A 14783-nucleotide genomic window follows, 5' to 3' on the forward strand; every position below is an offset into this window, starting at 1 on the left:
CTTTTTGACTTTGTATATGGAACTCTAATATTTCCTTCCAGTAAATCAAGAGGGTCTCCACCTTGTGAACGTAATTAGCTGAAAGGCGCTGCGGATTTGGCACCGGCTACACTATCGTAGCAAAGCTCATAAAAAACACAAGATTCACATAAAAAAGGAACAATAACACTCGGCAGAAATAGAAAAGCAAAGAATCTGTCTGTAAATTAGCAACCAAGCAGGAAAACGGTAGTAGAAATAAACGGCGCAGCGAAGCGCATGTATACCTCTAGTGTTTTTTATTCTTCACAGTTTTCTGATAACCTACATTGTGGGCAAGGAATTTCCTATTCTTCGCTCGCACTGAAGAATAGTGCCCAAACGGTATGAATTGCACACGAGCGATCATTATGGGCTGGCTCAACCAGGAACTTTTGAAGAATGCACTCGCGCTTGGTTGTACCCATTTTAATGCTAGTTATTTTCTATATCTATTTTCGTACGTTTCTACCGATTTCTTATTTTGTCTTTTTGTTTATTTTTCTTTGTCTTTCCTTTCCCTATTTTATTGTTTTCCTTTTTATTCATTTTTAATATATAAATTTTTGTAAAAAAAATGTGAATATTTTTCAAATTTTAGTTAACTTTTTGAAAATTTAACATTCTTTAGAAATCATGAATATTTTTTAAAAAGCTTTGTGAATATTTTCCAAAATCCATGGGTGTTTCTAGAAATTTGTGAATTTGTTTAAACTAATAACCATTTTGAAAACCCGTGATTTTTTCAAGAAATATTTTTCTAAATATGTCAACAACCGACAGTCCATATTTTTTCTTGTAGCAGGAGTTGTTCGACTTCTTAATCGATTTTTTTAGAGTGAACTGGCGCAAAGAAAATGGCAAGAGGCCACATGCTACTGCACTAAGTTGGCTCCCTTTGATCAATCCTTCGGGGGGCTTCCTGCTGAGGCGCTTGTGACTAGTTGAAATCTCCCGTACCGAGGCGTGAGTGGTGAAGTTGGAGAAATTGTACGGATTCGGATTTGGCCAATTGACATAGTAAATTGCCCCTGCCGGATTTGCATGGCTGTTATTACAACCTCCTACGTCGCAATATGTTAATCATATTAAGCCCTTCAACTACCCCTCACATTCTCTTTAGCTACAATAGTGCCCCACCGCCCCCACACCATTTTTTCTTCTGTTTTTGTGCGAAAGATAATGAGTAAAGGGCAGATGCATGGATTAATTATGAGGGCAACCGAAGTGACACAACATGGGAAGTAGAGGTGGTGGTGGTGGTAGGGGGGGGGGGGGGGGGGGGCATGCGGTGCATGATACTTGTGTTAGAAAATTCACCATGAATCGAGTAATGTTACACCTTCGAAATTGTTTCCTATGCGGGATGTTACGAGTTGAAGTAGAGGGTAGGGTGAAATTCGAGAGAGGAAGGAATAATTATGAGGGAACGCCTTGCTCCGCACACACACTTGACCGTAACTCTCACATTCGTCTCTTCTACCTTTTGGCCCTAAAAATTTGGAAAACATCATCATGCAAATCAAATGAACATTTCTACTATTTCATAGATTGAATTGGTTGAACCCATAAAATTCAACGATAACCACATGCATGGTCATTTGGTAGAGGTGGATGAGTCATATGTTTGTGAATTTGTGGATTAGGTAATGGCATGGGATGCATGTCATAGTTGTATAAATGTTTCAGTTGAGTAGATGAACAAAGAACACTTTGGGAGGAAGAAGAAAATATGTAGCCATCTGACCAAGCAGAAGTTTCTCAAGCTAAGTTATTTTCTTGCATGTGTTAAGTTTGAGACAAAGTAAGAATAGACAGAAAATGTAAGATATTGGAGGAATGACAAATTAAAGATGTAAAGCTATATGCATGCATGTGTGTATGTCACAGCGACCGTCCTCCGGCATGCAGGACGTTGGCAGGATCTATATTCGTGCTGCTGCTGCTCCTTGTCACCACCTCGAAATCATCGGGTTCCACAGCCGCCTCCTGCACCACCGGTCTGAGCTCCCTCGCCGGTGCTCCTCCACGCCCATGTCGGGAGTCACGCCGCCCACCACCGATCGAGAGGAAGGAGTGAGGGCAGCACCTGCGCACTGCGAGCCGCAGTCGAATCTCGTCGTCGACATATCCTATTAGAATTGATCCACCCAGGCAATTGAAACACGCATTAGTTCAGATTTCAGTTTCCAGTTCAGACTTGTTTTAGTTCAGACCTTTTTTAGTTTAGATTTCAGTTTTCAGTTCAGATCCTCCTGGAATCACAACGTTAGGTCTACACATCAAGCTGGTCATATAGGGCTACATGCAAACGAGATCTTTGAGAAGGTGGCGACATACAGGCATCTTCAAACTTGTTTTACATGTTTGGATTTCAGTTTTCAAAATTCAGACTTGTTTTAGTTTAGTTTTCAATTCAAATATAATTGAAACTTGAGTTTGGTTCAGATTTCAGTTCAAACATGTTTTATATGTTCTCTTTCTCCATGGAATGATTCGGATGCAACTGAAATGATTGAAAATGGAATAGAAAAGTTTACAGAATTAAGCCCAATTACAACCTACCAAACAACATCCGTTGTATATAGCATCTCTGGAGCGCCAATATCATGTAGTCCACCAAACACACATCTTAACTCATCTTTGCATCAACAACCAGGCCAAGCTCACCCAGGATCCCCATGCGATGCAGGCTAGAGCCACCCAGGCAATTAATCATGCCCTTACCATCCACCATGAAAGACAGAGGGAAGAGTTATCTGGGCGCGGGGCACGTCGGAGCGCCCTTCGAGTCTGTCCTAGCAGGGGCCAGCGGGTGCGCATGCATGCACACACGTCGACTGCTTCTGGGCTACTGACACACTGGCCAAGGACTGCTGACATCATGTACCAACAAGTCCCAGACCGCAGAACGGCCTGCAGATCAACAACGTCATCAGAGTTGCTCTGCACAGCAGATTCGAGCTCAGCTGGACACGGGCGGTGGGACGAAGATGTGGATAATGTGAGAATAGGCGTGGCTTCTGCGGCCACCGTCGCGAGGTGCCCGGTCAGTTCACCCGCATCATGACTGCAGGGACTGGGCCTAGACCTGGACGTTCACCATGATCACTGCACTCACCTGCACCTGCACCGGCAGCTTTCAACATCAAAGACTTATTTGTTGCAAATATAATTTGGTACATAACTTATCCTATTAATCCCCGTATATGTGCAACCCGATGACGGATAATAGTGTATGAAATTGAGAAGCTATTTTTGTATGCATTTAGACCATGTTTGCTTGAAATATATGAGCCACTGTACTTGGATTCAGACCCCATATTCAGTTTGGTCGCTCTAGTTTCACTCACATCTCGCTCCCGCGTCGGCACGCTCGTTTTTTTGGATAAACAGGGAGGTCTCTCCCCGGTTCCATAAACAGGAATGAAACCATCAGAATTTGTTCTTACAGCCCCAGTAGAGGGTTCATACTTCGTGCTTCCTCCATGGCGGTGTGATCCGGCATGGCATCGCGCTGCCTCCATGACAACTTAGGGTGGAGGGGTATGTGGTCACGCACCGCCACGTTGCTAACCGCGGGGCTTAACTAGGACAATTACCTTCTCCTCAAGAACGAAATGTTGCTCTGAATATTATTTTTCATGCACCAACTCCGTGCACACTCATGTTCATTGTCAGCGTTGCCGGCTGCCACTAGAGTTAGCCGTGGTGTGCGACGCGACAACAGGGCAGACGGCCATGGTGCTTGAGAATCTGAAAAGTTCCGCAGTGTTGAGGACAATCGGTGTGAGCAGTGAACACTGATCACACAGACTGCTCTAATCAGCATTTTTGCGAAACTCTGCTATTGCGCATGGAAATCTCGAATTAGCACCAGTTCGGCGGGAATGGTTGTCAACCTGAATAGGTTTCGGAGCTGAAGTCTGTTTTTGTTTAGTTTCTTTCTTCGCAGAGTTTGTCTATCTGTTTTTGTCTAGTTTCTGACCTGGCGGAGTCTGTCTGTCTATTCCTCATTTGCAATAAACGTCATTTTCGTTTCTTCTACTTTAGCCAAAGTTTATTGCTTGTCGTGCTTTTTAAAACTTGCACAGGAAACCTACTTTAATCATGTCCAACTATTTGTCCCGTTGCATCTTCACCAATCGCTATATTAATTATAGTCATTTTTGTATGCCTGCAGGAAGCCGTTTCTCTTAGGATGCGTTTGATTACGTGTATCGTTTTTTGCCCAAGGAGTTAAGATGAATAACAACCTAATGTCACATCAAAGGTGACTAAGTGCAGCCAACACATGGTCAAGACAAGGAGTAAATTGCCAAAAACCACCACAATTGCTTACAAAAACCACCATTTTGCTAACAGTTTGGAAAAAAACACCATTTTGAGTAATCCCATTTGCTGAAAGCACTAAACCGCCGATTGGCACGAAAAGTGGCAAGTAGGACCCACTACAAGTTATGACGTGGCAATCAATATTCACAACATCAGTGGACCGTTATGATGCATTAGTGTTCAGGGCTAGGCTCACTGCTACCGGACACCATGGCGCATGAGCCCAACCATGGCCTCGCACTGCTGCTCGCCCCCTGCGCATGGCCTTTGTCGCACACTGTTGCTGTGCCACCACATCTGGCTCGGAATATATTTTAAAAAAATTTGATTTTTCAAAATTTCTTTATTTTTGTAATTTAAATCCATGACCATGTTTAAAAAATAGTGAACATTTCTTTACAAATTAGGAACACCTACGGGGACACAGTAATCACCTTAGGTGTCGACCCATCCAAAACGTAATTAATGATGGAGAGAATCCTCGACTCCTGCACAGATATGGATCACTTTCAATCCTTTGGGCGTGATGACGGGAAAATGGAGCGGGAAATATGCGTCCACACTGATACAGAATTAATAAATTTGAGTGGGTAAATGCATAAAATAAAGAGGGATCAAACATTATATGTACTTCATTTCAAGAACTTTTACATTTACATAAAAATTTCAACATGACTATTACATAGCATTACAACACACAGGTACAACAAAATGTAGAAATAAAAGAAGACTACAAAATATAGAAAATAAGAAATCCTCCTTGTTGTCGTCGGCGTCAGCGTACTCGGAGAGCCTTGAACTTTGTCTATGCTAACATATGTGTAGCATAATATTGACTCGTTCACATGTACTCGGAGTATCATTTAGTGATCATATAGGTAGCACGTACGTGCCATGGCTATTTGCACTTAGCTCATTAACCATTGGAAAGTAGTGTTTATCTTTTTTTTTTTGAGGGAAAGCCATCATGGCGGTTTATATTTCATGTGAAAATAAGGATACATCGTTTGATAGGACGTCCACTAGAAAACCCGGAGGCTCCGACTTCCGAACAATAGTTTGAGAGGTCTCCGAATTCCTAGCCAACACATCGGCCGCCATATTGGCTTCTCTAGGACAGTGATTACAAACAATAAAACTAAAATTACGAGCTAAGAAAGTACATTCTTCATAGATTGCCGCCGCATGTCCGAGGAAGTTCCCGCCGTTCTTCATAACATCAATCACCTCCATGCAGTCCGCTTCGACATAAAGTTTGTTGCAACCCATATCATTAGCAAGTAACAACCCATTTCTCAGAGCCCTTGCTTCTGCCGTCGCCGCATCCTCCACAAATGGAATGTCCCCGCACGAAGCAGCTATAAAATTTCCCATGTCATCTCGCAGGATAGCTCCTGTACTCCCAGAGCCGCTGTCCATCTCAAATCCCGCGTCGACGTTCAATTTTATAATTCCCTCGGGTGGCCTCTCCCAGCCGTGCCTCCTGATCTTCGTGTTCTTATTTCTAGCTCTCGTGAAATTTTTAGCTAGAGCCGCAATAGCCTGCGCCGATCTGGACGGGTCCTTAGAAACTCCTCGTGGGTGTAGCGGCGCGCTCCCACATACCATACAGTGGTTGCCACCAGTGCATTGCGTTGGACTCCCGCCACCGTTGCCAGCTAGTACTGATCCTCCCTCACGTTGTGCAGTACATACCTCAGCCACCAATTGTCCTAGACCCAGGATGCGCCACACATCTTGTACTCGTGGGCATAAGAATAGGGCATGTTTAATACTCTCACAATCGATACTGCACATAGGACATTGCAAACTCGTGATCATATGTCTATTTGCTAAAACTATCTTTTTAGTCAGATGAAGATTTATTTAATGGTTAACTAATTAATTTAGCGATGTGCAATATAAGGCATAATTGCTTGTCTGGGTTGGCCCAAACCAATGCTAGATTCCTTCCGTGAACGAACGTGCATGATGTAGCGATCATACATTCGAGAAAAAGATCATGAATATGAACAGTTCACAAATTCGAGAAAAAATCATGATTTTTTTGAATGTCCAATTTGAAAACAATTCATAAAATTGGGAAAATATCAATTTTGATAAAAAGTTCATCGATTTTGAAAAAAGTTCACAAATTTGAAAAGTTCATAAAGTTTTTTAAAAAATCATAAAATTGGAAAACTTTATTTATTTTGAAAAAATCATCGAATCAAAAGAGTTTCATCAAATTTGATAAAATGTTCATCAAATATGCAAAATATTCACAAAATTTGAAAAAAGTTCTTTGGTTTTGAAGAAAAAGTTCACGAATATGAAAAAAGTTCATCAATTTTGAAAGAAAAAGTTTGTGCAATTAAGAAAAGAAAAAGAACTAAAAATAGGAAAAGAAAAAAGAGATAAATAAAACCAAAAAGGGAACAGCTGCGGTTTTTTTCAGCGTTGCATTTTAAGAATATAAAAGGGAGACTAGGGAAACTAGGGAAACAGGCCATGTGGCCCACTTGGTGAGTGCTTTTGGCACTAAACCGGAAGTAGTTCGCATATGGCCTTCACGCTTAGCCTTGGGCCTCTTGGTTGTACATTGGCCATGCTAGCCCACCAGCCAACTTCAAAAAAAAACCAGCCAACTTAGGCCCCGCCCACCAACGCGTCCCATCTCGCCCGCCGCGCCCAGCGCTCCCTCCCTCTGCGGCGCCTTCGTTCGACGAACTAGTTGATACCCTGCGCGTTGCTGCGGAAAATAGAGGAAATTTTTTCTATAAAACATGATCTATACAAAAATTGGATATTTAGTGCATAGAAATCTTCAATATAAGTACGATGAAATGATCCAAAATACAGCTTGTATAAGCACTAAACTCATATCTGAATATTCTGAAGTCAAAATCCTTCAAACATCTTACATGTGTAATGATTCATGAGAGAATAGAGAAGTAAAAGATCAGAACACATGGGAAAAAAAAACCACTGTCGATCTTCCAGGGCTTGCTTATTTCATTCATTTCAAAGCAACGTATGGACAACACATGTCTCCCATTTAGTTTAGCTTCTAAAACAAAACAAAAGTCACATTTTTAGTATCGGGAGAGATGATCTAGGTTCGTTAAAAGCTGTAAATGGATATGAAGATAAACATCGGAAGAGTGAGTGATATGCATGATATGAACTTGTGCTTCATGAGTCAACAGAGCAACACCCAATACGTAACAGAAATTAAATTTCTACCAATCACTCGCAAGCAGAGACCTTGGGCAGCTCCGGATGCACTTGATTGGCGCCTTCCTTGGCTCAGAACAGATTAACAACAACAACAAAAATCAACATGTATTCTTTTCAGACAAATATATATGCGGTCAATTTTGGAGCACGAAGAATTCAGTAAACGATGATTCACTTTCTTCGCCTGTAAAAGAAGTGCTTAAGTTAAAATTCAGGTTCAAGATGCCGCTCTCGAAGGTGCACCTGAATGGCTGAATCCCGCCTTGCGAGAGTACTCCCACTCCTTGTTTACGATCCTGAAGGCGATGTCCTCGTACGGCGGCCCGGCGTGGAACCTGATGATGCAGGGATCTCCGCTGTCCCCGTCCTCGTGGATGGTGTACTCCGGAGGCTTCGTGCCTGCGAGGTCGGGCGAGTACAGCACGAACTTGTAGGCCTTGACGATCTTGGGCGGCGGCCGGTCATGGTCGTACTGCACGCGGTTGTACTTGTTCAACTCGAACACTGACTGCGCCCGCGTGATGTACTTGGGCTTCATCCTCTGCTCCGGTCTCGGCGGCATCTGTGGCAGTGCGACCAGTCAGAGTGCCCGCGACCCTTCCTCGTCGTCGGCGTCGGCCATGATGCCCTTCCGCCTCTTTGATGCTCTTGCCCCCATTGACGCTCTTCACGTCGGCGAAGATCAAATCGTGCAACAAATGCACGCCCAGCCGTCTTGGACCTCAGTACGGCGATGAAGAAGGGCATGGCTGTGTGTCATCGAGCCGGCCAGCAGCAGGGCCACCGGCGCCCACACGCTTTCCATCACCGATGCATACTGAAAGCCACCGGTTAGCACCTTTGTGCCCAGTGAATACGCATGTGGATGACGGGGATTTAAAAGGACAGGTGGAAGGGAAGCGGATGCGGACCAGAATTTAGGAAGAAATCAATCATAATCTCTTCCGTTGCCGAAAATAGTGGATCTCAATTAAAAACAGAAGCAGCGGTAGTTGCCGCAATAACAAACGTAGCAGGAAAGAACTATGCCTATGGGCTTCCAACGCTCTCACGTAACAACCAAAGAGGCTAGCCCACCACGTAACAAATGGAGGAGGGGAAAGGCATCGAGCGGGATCGTGCGAACGAAAAATAGTGGGTGACGTGGCTTCACCACAGGCCAGGAAAATCATGTAGTGGGCGGCTAGCTACGGAGCTATAATTAGAGAGATAATAGATCGCTCTAGCTCTTTCTTAGTTTGTTCATTTAGCCATGAGTTCAGGAGCTCGAATACCGAGGCTCACAATTTAGCGAAGCATGCTCTTTTACTTGGGGTTGGCCGCCGTGTGTGGTTAGGCAACCCGGGTGACCTTTCTTTCATCCCTGTAAACATTGTGACAAGTTAAATAAAAGCTTCACGAAATTGTCTCAAAAAATATATAGTAGATTCGAGCCAGCGGGCATCGCCCACATCGCCGAGCCTCGCTCCCCTCCTCCCACATCGCCTCGCCTCGCTTCCATCTGTGAGAAGTGGTCTGCAGTTCTGAATTCTCGACACAGACCGCATCTGATTAAATAGTCAGTTCTTCCTTCTTCGGCAATATTTGGAAAGTAAATTAATACAGGCCGACTCTTTTCTTCTCCGGTTATGTCTTACAGAGCTGTACTACGATAAGTGGTTGGAGCAAGCAATACGCTCTGTACCATGCAATTAGTTAGGGTAGGCTGCATCAATCTCTGATCTGGGTTGTTAGTGTGATTATTCACGGCTTGGCATTCTTTACTTTGACAGTAGTCCTTGGTTTGTTTGAATTGCAACTGCATTGAAATCAATGCCTAATTCAATTTTACTTGCAATTCCGACCAGTTTCATTATGCACCAACTAGCATGACTATTGAAGATCCATTTATCCTGATCAGCTTGATTATGCCGTCGCCGCCTGCCGCTCTCCTCTGCTGCACCACGAATGCGAGTGATGGTCTCTTCGCTCTTCCTCCATGAGCTGCTTCCAACGAGCATGTGCCTGCTCCGCAGCGGTCATTGCCCTGTTGACAAGGCAAGGATGATTTGGATCGGGGGCTTGCAGTACTGGATCGGGAGAACTACATCTGTGACTGCTTCGTGAGCACAACTGCGATATGTATTCTGATATGAGGCGACATTTGTTCTGTCTATCCACCTGATGTGAGATTCTTTACACTTTGCTTGCATGGGCTTGTGCACGAATTAGTGGATGCACGTGGGATACTTCTAGATGTAAGTTTAGGTATTGAGTTATTCAGTTGTGATAGTTACTCCTAGGAAATTGATTCCTCAAAAAACTGTTAGGAAATCAAGCTCTAGGAGATGAGTTAGTGCTGTTTTTTAGCACTTTATGAATTTAGGTACAATTCTATGATGTTGCAAAAGACAATTGAAATTTGTGAAAACAACAGGGGTATATTGTAAAAGAAAATATTACTCAGGGCCCAGGGTTTGCTGCTGGGGGCATTCAGCTTGTTGTGCTCTACGTGGATTTCAAGCTGGACTAGAGCTACACGCCGAGCAAGATCTCCATTTGGGCGGGCGACGGGTTCCACAATCTCAAGGTAACTCCCTTCAAGAGTGTTCAGAGGCTCGTAGATTTTACGTGTTGATTGTCTGATGCGAGATGCCTAGTGAGAGCACACATGTCTCTGAATTTTAAGTTATGTTCTGTGCTGGATTGTGAGGGCGTGAGGCCGCTTAGCAGAAGTTGTTGCTAACTGCAACAGCGTAACAACGGTTTGGCTTTCAGAAATATCTGCCATGAGCAGTTTGGCTTACTTTGCCTCGACGTTAATGGTGTACAGCTCTGCTAAACTAATTAATCTGGAACTTGATCTAGGGTGCTATTTTCCTGCACCATGATTTTACCGTTCAGACCGCTCTTGTTGTTCTGCCTGCACTTTGGGTCTAAACCATAATTTTCTCATGATTCCAAGAGATTAAAACTGTGGACCTTTCAAAACCAGTTTGGATGGGTCCATATATGATTATCCGGAGCTGACCCCTGGTATGCATTCGTAGCATAAACATACAAGTCCTTCTAGCATTGACATTTTAAAAGGTAGCTCAGAGACCCACAGTACCATCTGATCACATACTATGCATTTATGTTATAGAATTTTCTAATAATATATTCTTTATAGACATATTGGGTGACTCAAATTTGAAGGACAGTGTTTTTTTGCAGGCTACTGCTTGCATAATTTCATGTTTTAACAGTGTTACTAATATTGTTCCCTGCTACCACCTGAACTCTTACTTGGACTTTGAGAAATTTAGAAGCCACCCTTGCGCCCGGACCGTCCCTCTCGTGATATTTATCTTATCCAAAAACTTATGTCTAGTCTTTTGGCTACCCTGTGGTGCCTTTATATAATATAGGCATGGATTACACGTGTCAGACTCAAACACCTAACCCATAGCTAATTACAAGTTTAATTGTAGCATAACTTGTACACCTAATATTCGACAAATATTTTAATAGGTCGTGTCGCCGTATGTGATGCAGGTGACGTCGCAGGTGATGCACTTTGAGTCTAAACCATAACTAGATGACCAGTTGCGCCCATGGCGCAAAGGCCAAGAGCAAGCCAAATATTGGAAGAGTGTGCATCAAAATATGTAAACACGGAAGGAAACATATGAAAATTAGTATGGATAATAGTCATACGGACAGGATTATCATAATTTTTTTACATAAGATCCAAAATGATGCCAGATATAAAAGTCCCAATAGGTACTTATAGTAATACCAAGTTACGTAGCAAAGGACTACTGTGACCTGCTTAGATTGGATAGACAATCATGCAAAGGCCCTTGGACGTGCACTTGAAGGTGAAAGCATATGTACACCCTTTCTTCATGTTTGCCTTATGGAAGAAGCTGCTCTAGTTCATTGTGAGTGTAGCCCTGTTGTCGACGCCCTTGATAAAGAGGGCCACGACACTGGTGGTCCCATCTCGTGTACTGATTGGTAGCTCATCATGATCAGCATCCATGTGCGGGAAGAGGCTTCTCTTAGAAAAGTGTTCGCTAAACTTTCGTGTAACTGTTAATTCAGTATCATGTAGTGAACAACATAAAACATACAAACCATGGAGAAAATGGCATTCAAGGATAGGAATTTCGTCAAAGGAGAATCAAAATATATGACAGGGTCGCCGCCTAACTGTTTTATCAAACAACAGAAAAGATTATTTACCCCTAATACACAGTTCTTTCATGCTTTCTCATATATAGAGAATAACTATAAATTTTAGAATGTTATGTTATATCTATACATCAGATCACACAGACACATGGAGCTGCACAACAGCTACATCTTACATACAAAACTACTGGCACCAAAAGCATGGTCGATAAATCTACAAACTCTGCTGCTCTGCAGTTTTACAACGAAAGAGATAGCAGTAACACCAAACCTAAGTAAACCACTCTGTACGTATCAGCCACATCCTGCTAAATTGCGTAGGTAACTTTGCTGCTTCATCCCCTTAACGATACACATACAACACTCTTTTGTTCAAAAAACAAAAACAAAATGGCATAGATATCCTTCTCTGAAGCTCAAATATATCAGTGATATTAACGGAGAGCACATTCACCTACCAAAGGGTATATATTCACTTATATCAAATATCTGCATATGAACAAAATGAAAATACCAGCCTACTTTACCATCTACCTCTCGACAACGATACAAAACATAATACATTATATAATCGAAAAATCATTCTTTTCAAAGGTCCAGAAGAGTTAAAGGAGGCAATGCAAGGGAAAACAATGAAGGATCAGATGATTACTGGATTGATACAGTATCCAAGTGTTAACATATATAGTGGAAGTTCAAGCATGAGCTCACTCTTCTTTTACCAAATAGAAAAGGTGTGACTTGTAGAATGAAGAATCGATGCAAGAAAGTAAGGCTGTGTAGAGTACCATTATTTCGATTCCCATGGTGAATTTCCATACAAAAGAAATCTTCAGCTTGGTTGTATCTTTAGGACAAAACAACTCAACCAAATAGTATGCAATCAGCCGAGCTCGCATTTTCTGCACATGGAAATAACAAAACAGTGTCAATCAGGTTACCTTCTACAGAAATGATTGTCTATTAAAATCCACACATAATCAAGAGAAAACAGGTCGCATATCCATCAAATTAAATTTCTTGCACAGAGTAGAAAAATTCCCTAAAATATGATCATGCTTTCTAGTACTCGCTGCCTGGAACTAACATGATCTAAATCAGAATTTTCGACAATTAATATATAAATTATAAGGTATAGTAGATGAAGCTAGAATTGGGCAATAATCACACAATTTGTTTGTAAGAAATCCAAACAGAATATTTGAATCATAATCTCTGAACATAAACTTGGGACAAACCAATGACATTAAAGCGAAGGCATTGGAATCAAATATGAACCAAGCAGTGAACATTTATTCAAGCTCAAGCTTACCGTATACCTTTTCACCCACTGTGATTAACATTCTTCCTACTAATCCTTCGTACACCCAGTGCCGCGCTCCTCATCTCCCGGTCTAACTGCCGCATCATTCACCATTGTACACCAAGTGGGGCCCTCCTCATCTCCTGCTCCTCTGCAGTTTCAACATTAGTAATAATTGAGAAACACCTACAAAGGTGGAATTGACATCAGCCATAAATCACAAATTCTAGGCAAAGAAAGAGAATTCCTATAAAGCAAGTATCAAAATATTGCTCCCTCCGAGATACTGCAAACAAAGAGCTATAGTTTTGAATATGATAACAGAACATCACTTCCGTTAAGCATAACAATGGAACAAAACACCATGTGTCTTACATTCAAGGATAAAAGGAGGCATCATATACACACGTGCTAGTATGCTAGATAGTACATTTTAAGTCTGGTAACATTGAAGTAACCTGGAAGCATATCTCAGCAAAAAGTTCCAAAGAAAGTGATTAGAGAATCTTCAAGCAGAACCTCTGAAAATAGGCAAGAATAAAAGAAATCTCACTGGGTAAGACATTACAACAAACAAGTACTGGCAACCGGCACACAACAGCCACCTCGACCCAGGCTTAATCTATCTCAGCAAAAGAAATTACACCTAAGGAAAAGAACTTGCAAGCATGTTCTTACTATGTGAGCACAGAGAACAGAAAAACTGGTTTATGATCCCACAATGCTACTAAATTCCTTGGCCCAGTTAAGGTGTTGTTCAACACCATCACCAAACCTGGAGTAAACTGCGCTTATCTCGGCAGTAGCGACACACCGGTGCCAGCTACGCAACAGCAGCGTGGCACACTCGAACAACCATTCAAAGCTCTTCAGGTTGTCTATCTCTCTGAAATTCCTCTCTTTTACCAGAAATTAGACACGGTCAAAAAGTCAAAGAAATAAAGCATTGTTGTCTTTCTTACGGCAAAAAATACACTGCTGGTAACAGGGCTAGGCACAAATATGCAAACCAGACATTTTGCGTGTTTAAATCATGAATCGGCACACAATGCCATAACAAAAACTTAGTGAGAGATTGTTCATATTAACAGCAAGTGCTTCCTACTCTCCTGGTGAAGATATCCGCCCGATCCAAAATCATGGCACCTCGAGCGCCGGGCAGGGAAGGTGGCGGTGCGAGAGCAGGGGAGGCGAGACGGCGCGGAGACAGGAGAAGAAGGGCTCGAGGACGGAGAGGTCCTATGGAAAATTGAGAAATGTACACGATCAGTTTACTGCATTGTAGTACACCTGTAAACATTGAAATCATGTCGGAAGATTATGACATAATATACAGACATTTATAAAATTGACAGTTGACACATGATGTTTCATAACCTAAGTTTTGCCAGCTGTAGGCTATTAGAGAAGTGATGCATCACTACTACTTATTAATCCTGATGAAAAGGCTAGAGTAAGGAATTGATATATAAGTATTAAATTCAAGCCAGCACAAAGTATGGTTCTATCCATCCTGTTTTGGCACATAATATTTAATGTATAAGGAGTAATGCTAAAAAGAAATGCCCCAATTTTCCTAGATAAAAATTTGGTGCATCACTTATATTTTCAGTTTCAATTCATTCGGCCTATAGATTGAGTTATGCTTAATGTATGGAACTGAATTGTATGTACAATGCTTATTTGGATTTTTACAAAATTATATCTTATAGTGACATCAGTGCTACTACTCAAGGCTTTTGTTGTAAAT

General features: G+C 42.1%; 1 long non-coding RNA gene across 2 annotated transcripts; it reads right to left on the reverse strand.

Annotated features, from left to right (window-relative positions):
- Positions 1–12356: 12356 nt before the first annotated feature.
- LOC123054918 (uncharacterized) lies at positions 12357–14076 on the reverse strand. 2 transcript variants are annotated; one of them, XR_006426382.1, is made up of 2 exons: positions 13050–14076; positions 12357–12632 (listed from the first exon to the last, which is right to left on the reverse strand). It is a non-coding gene; the product is annotated as an uncharacterized lncRNA (long non-coding RNA). The 2 variants fall into 2 exon arrangements; XR_006426383.1 differs by having other exon boundaries at positions 13043–14076.
- Between the last annotated feature and the right edge of the window lie 707 nt (positions 14077–14783).

Source organism: Triticum aestivum, chromosome 2D (assembly GCF_018294505.1).
Source record: "Triticum aestivum cultivar Chinese Spring chromosome 2D, IWGSC CS RefSeq v2.1, whole genome shotgun sequence".
In the NCBI taxonomy this organism is placed as follows: domain Eukaryota; kingdom Viridiplantae; phylum Streptophyta; class Magnoliopsida; order Poales; family Poaceae; genus Triticum; species Triticum aestivum.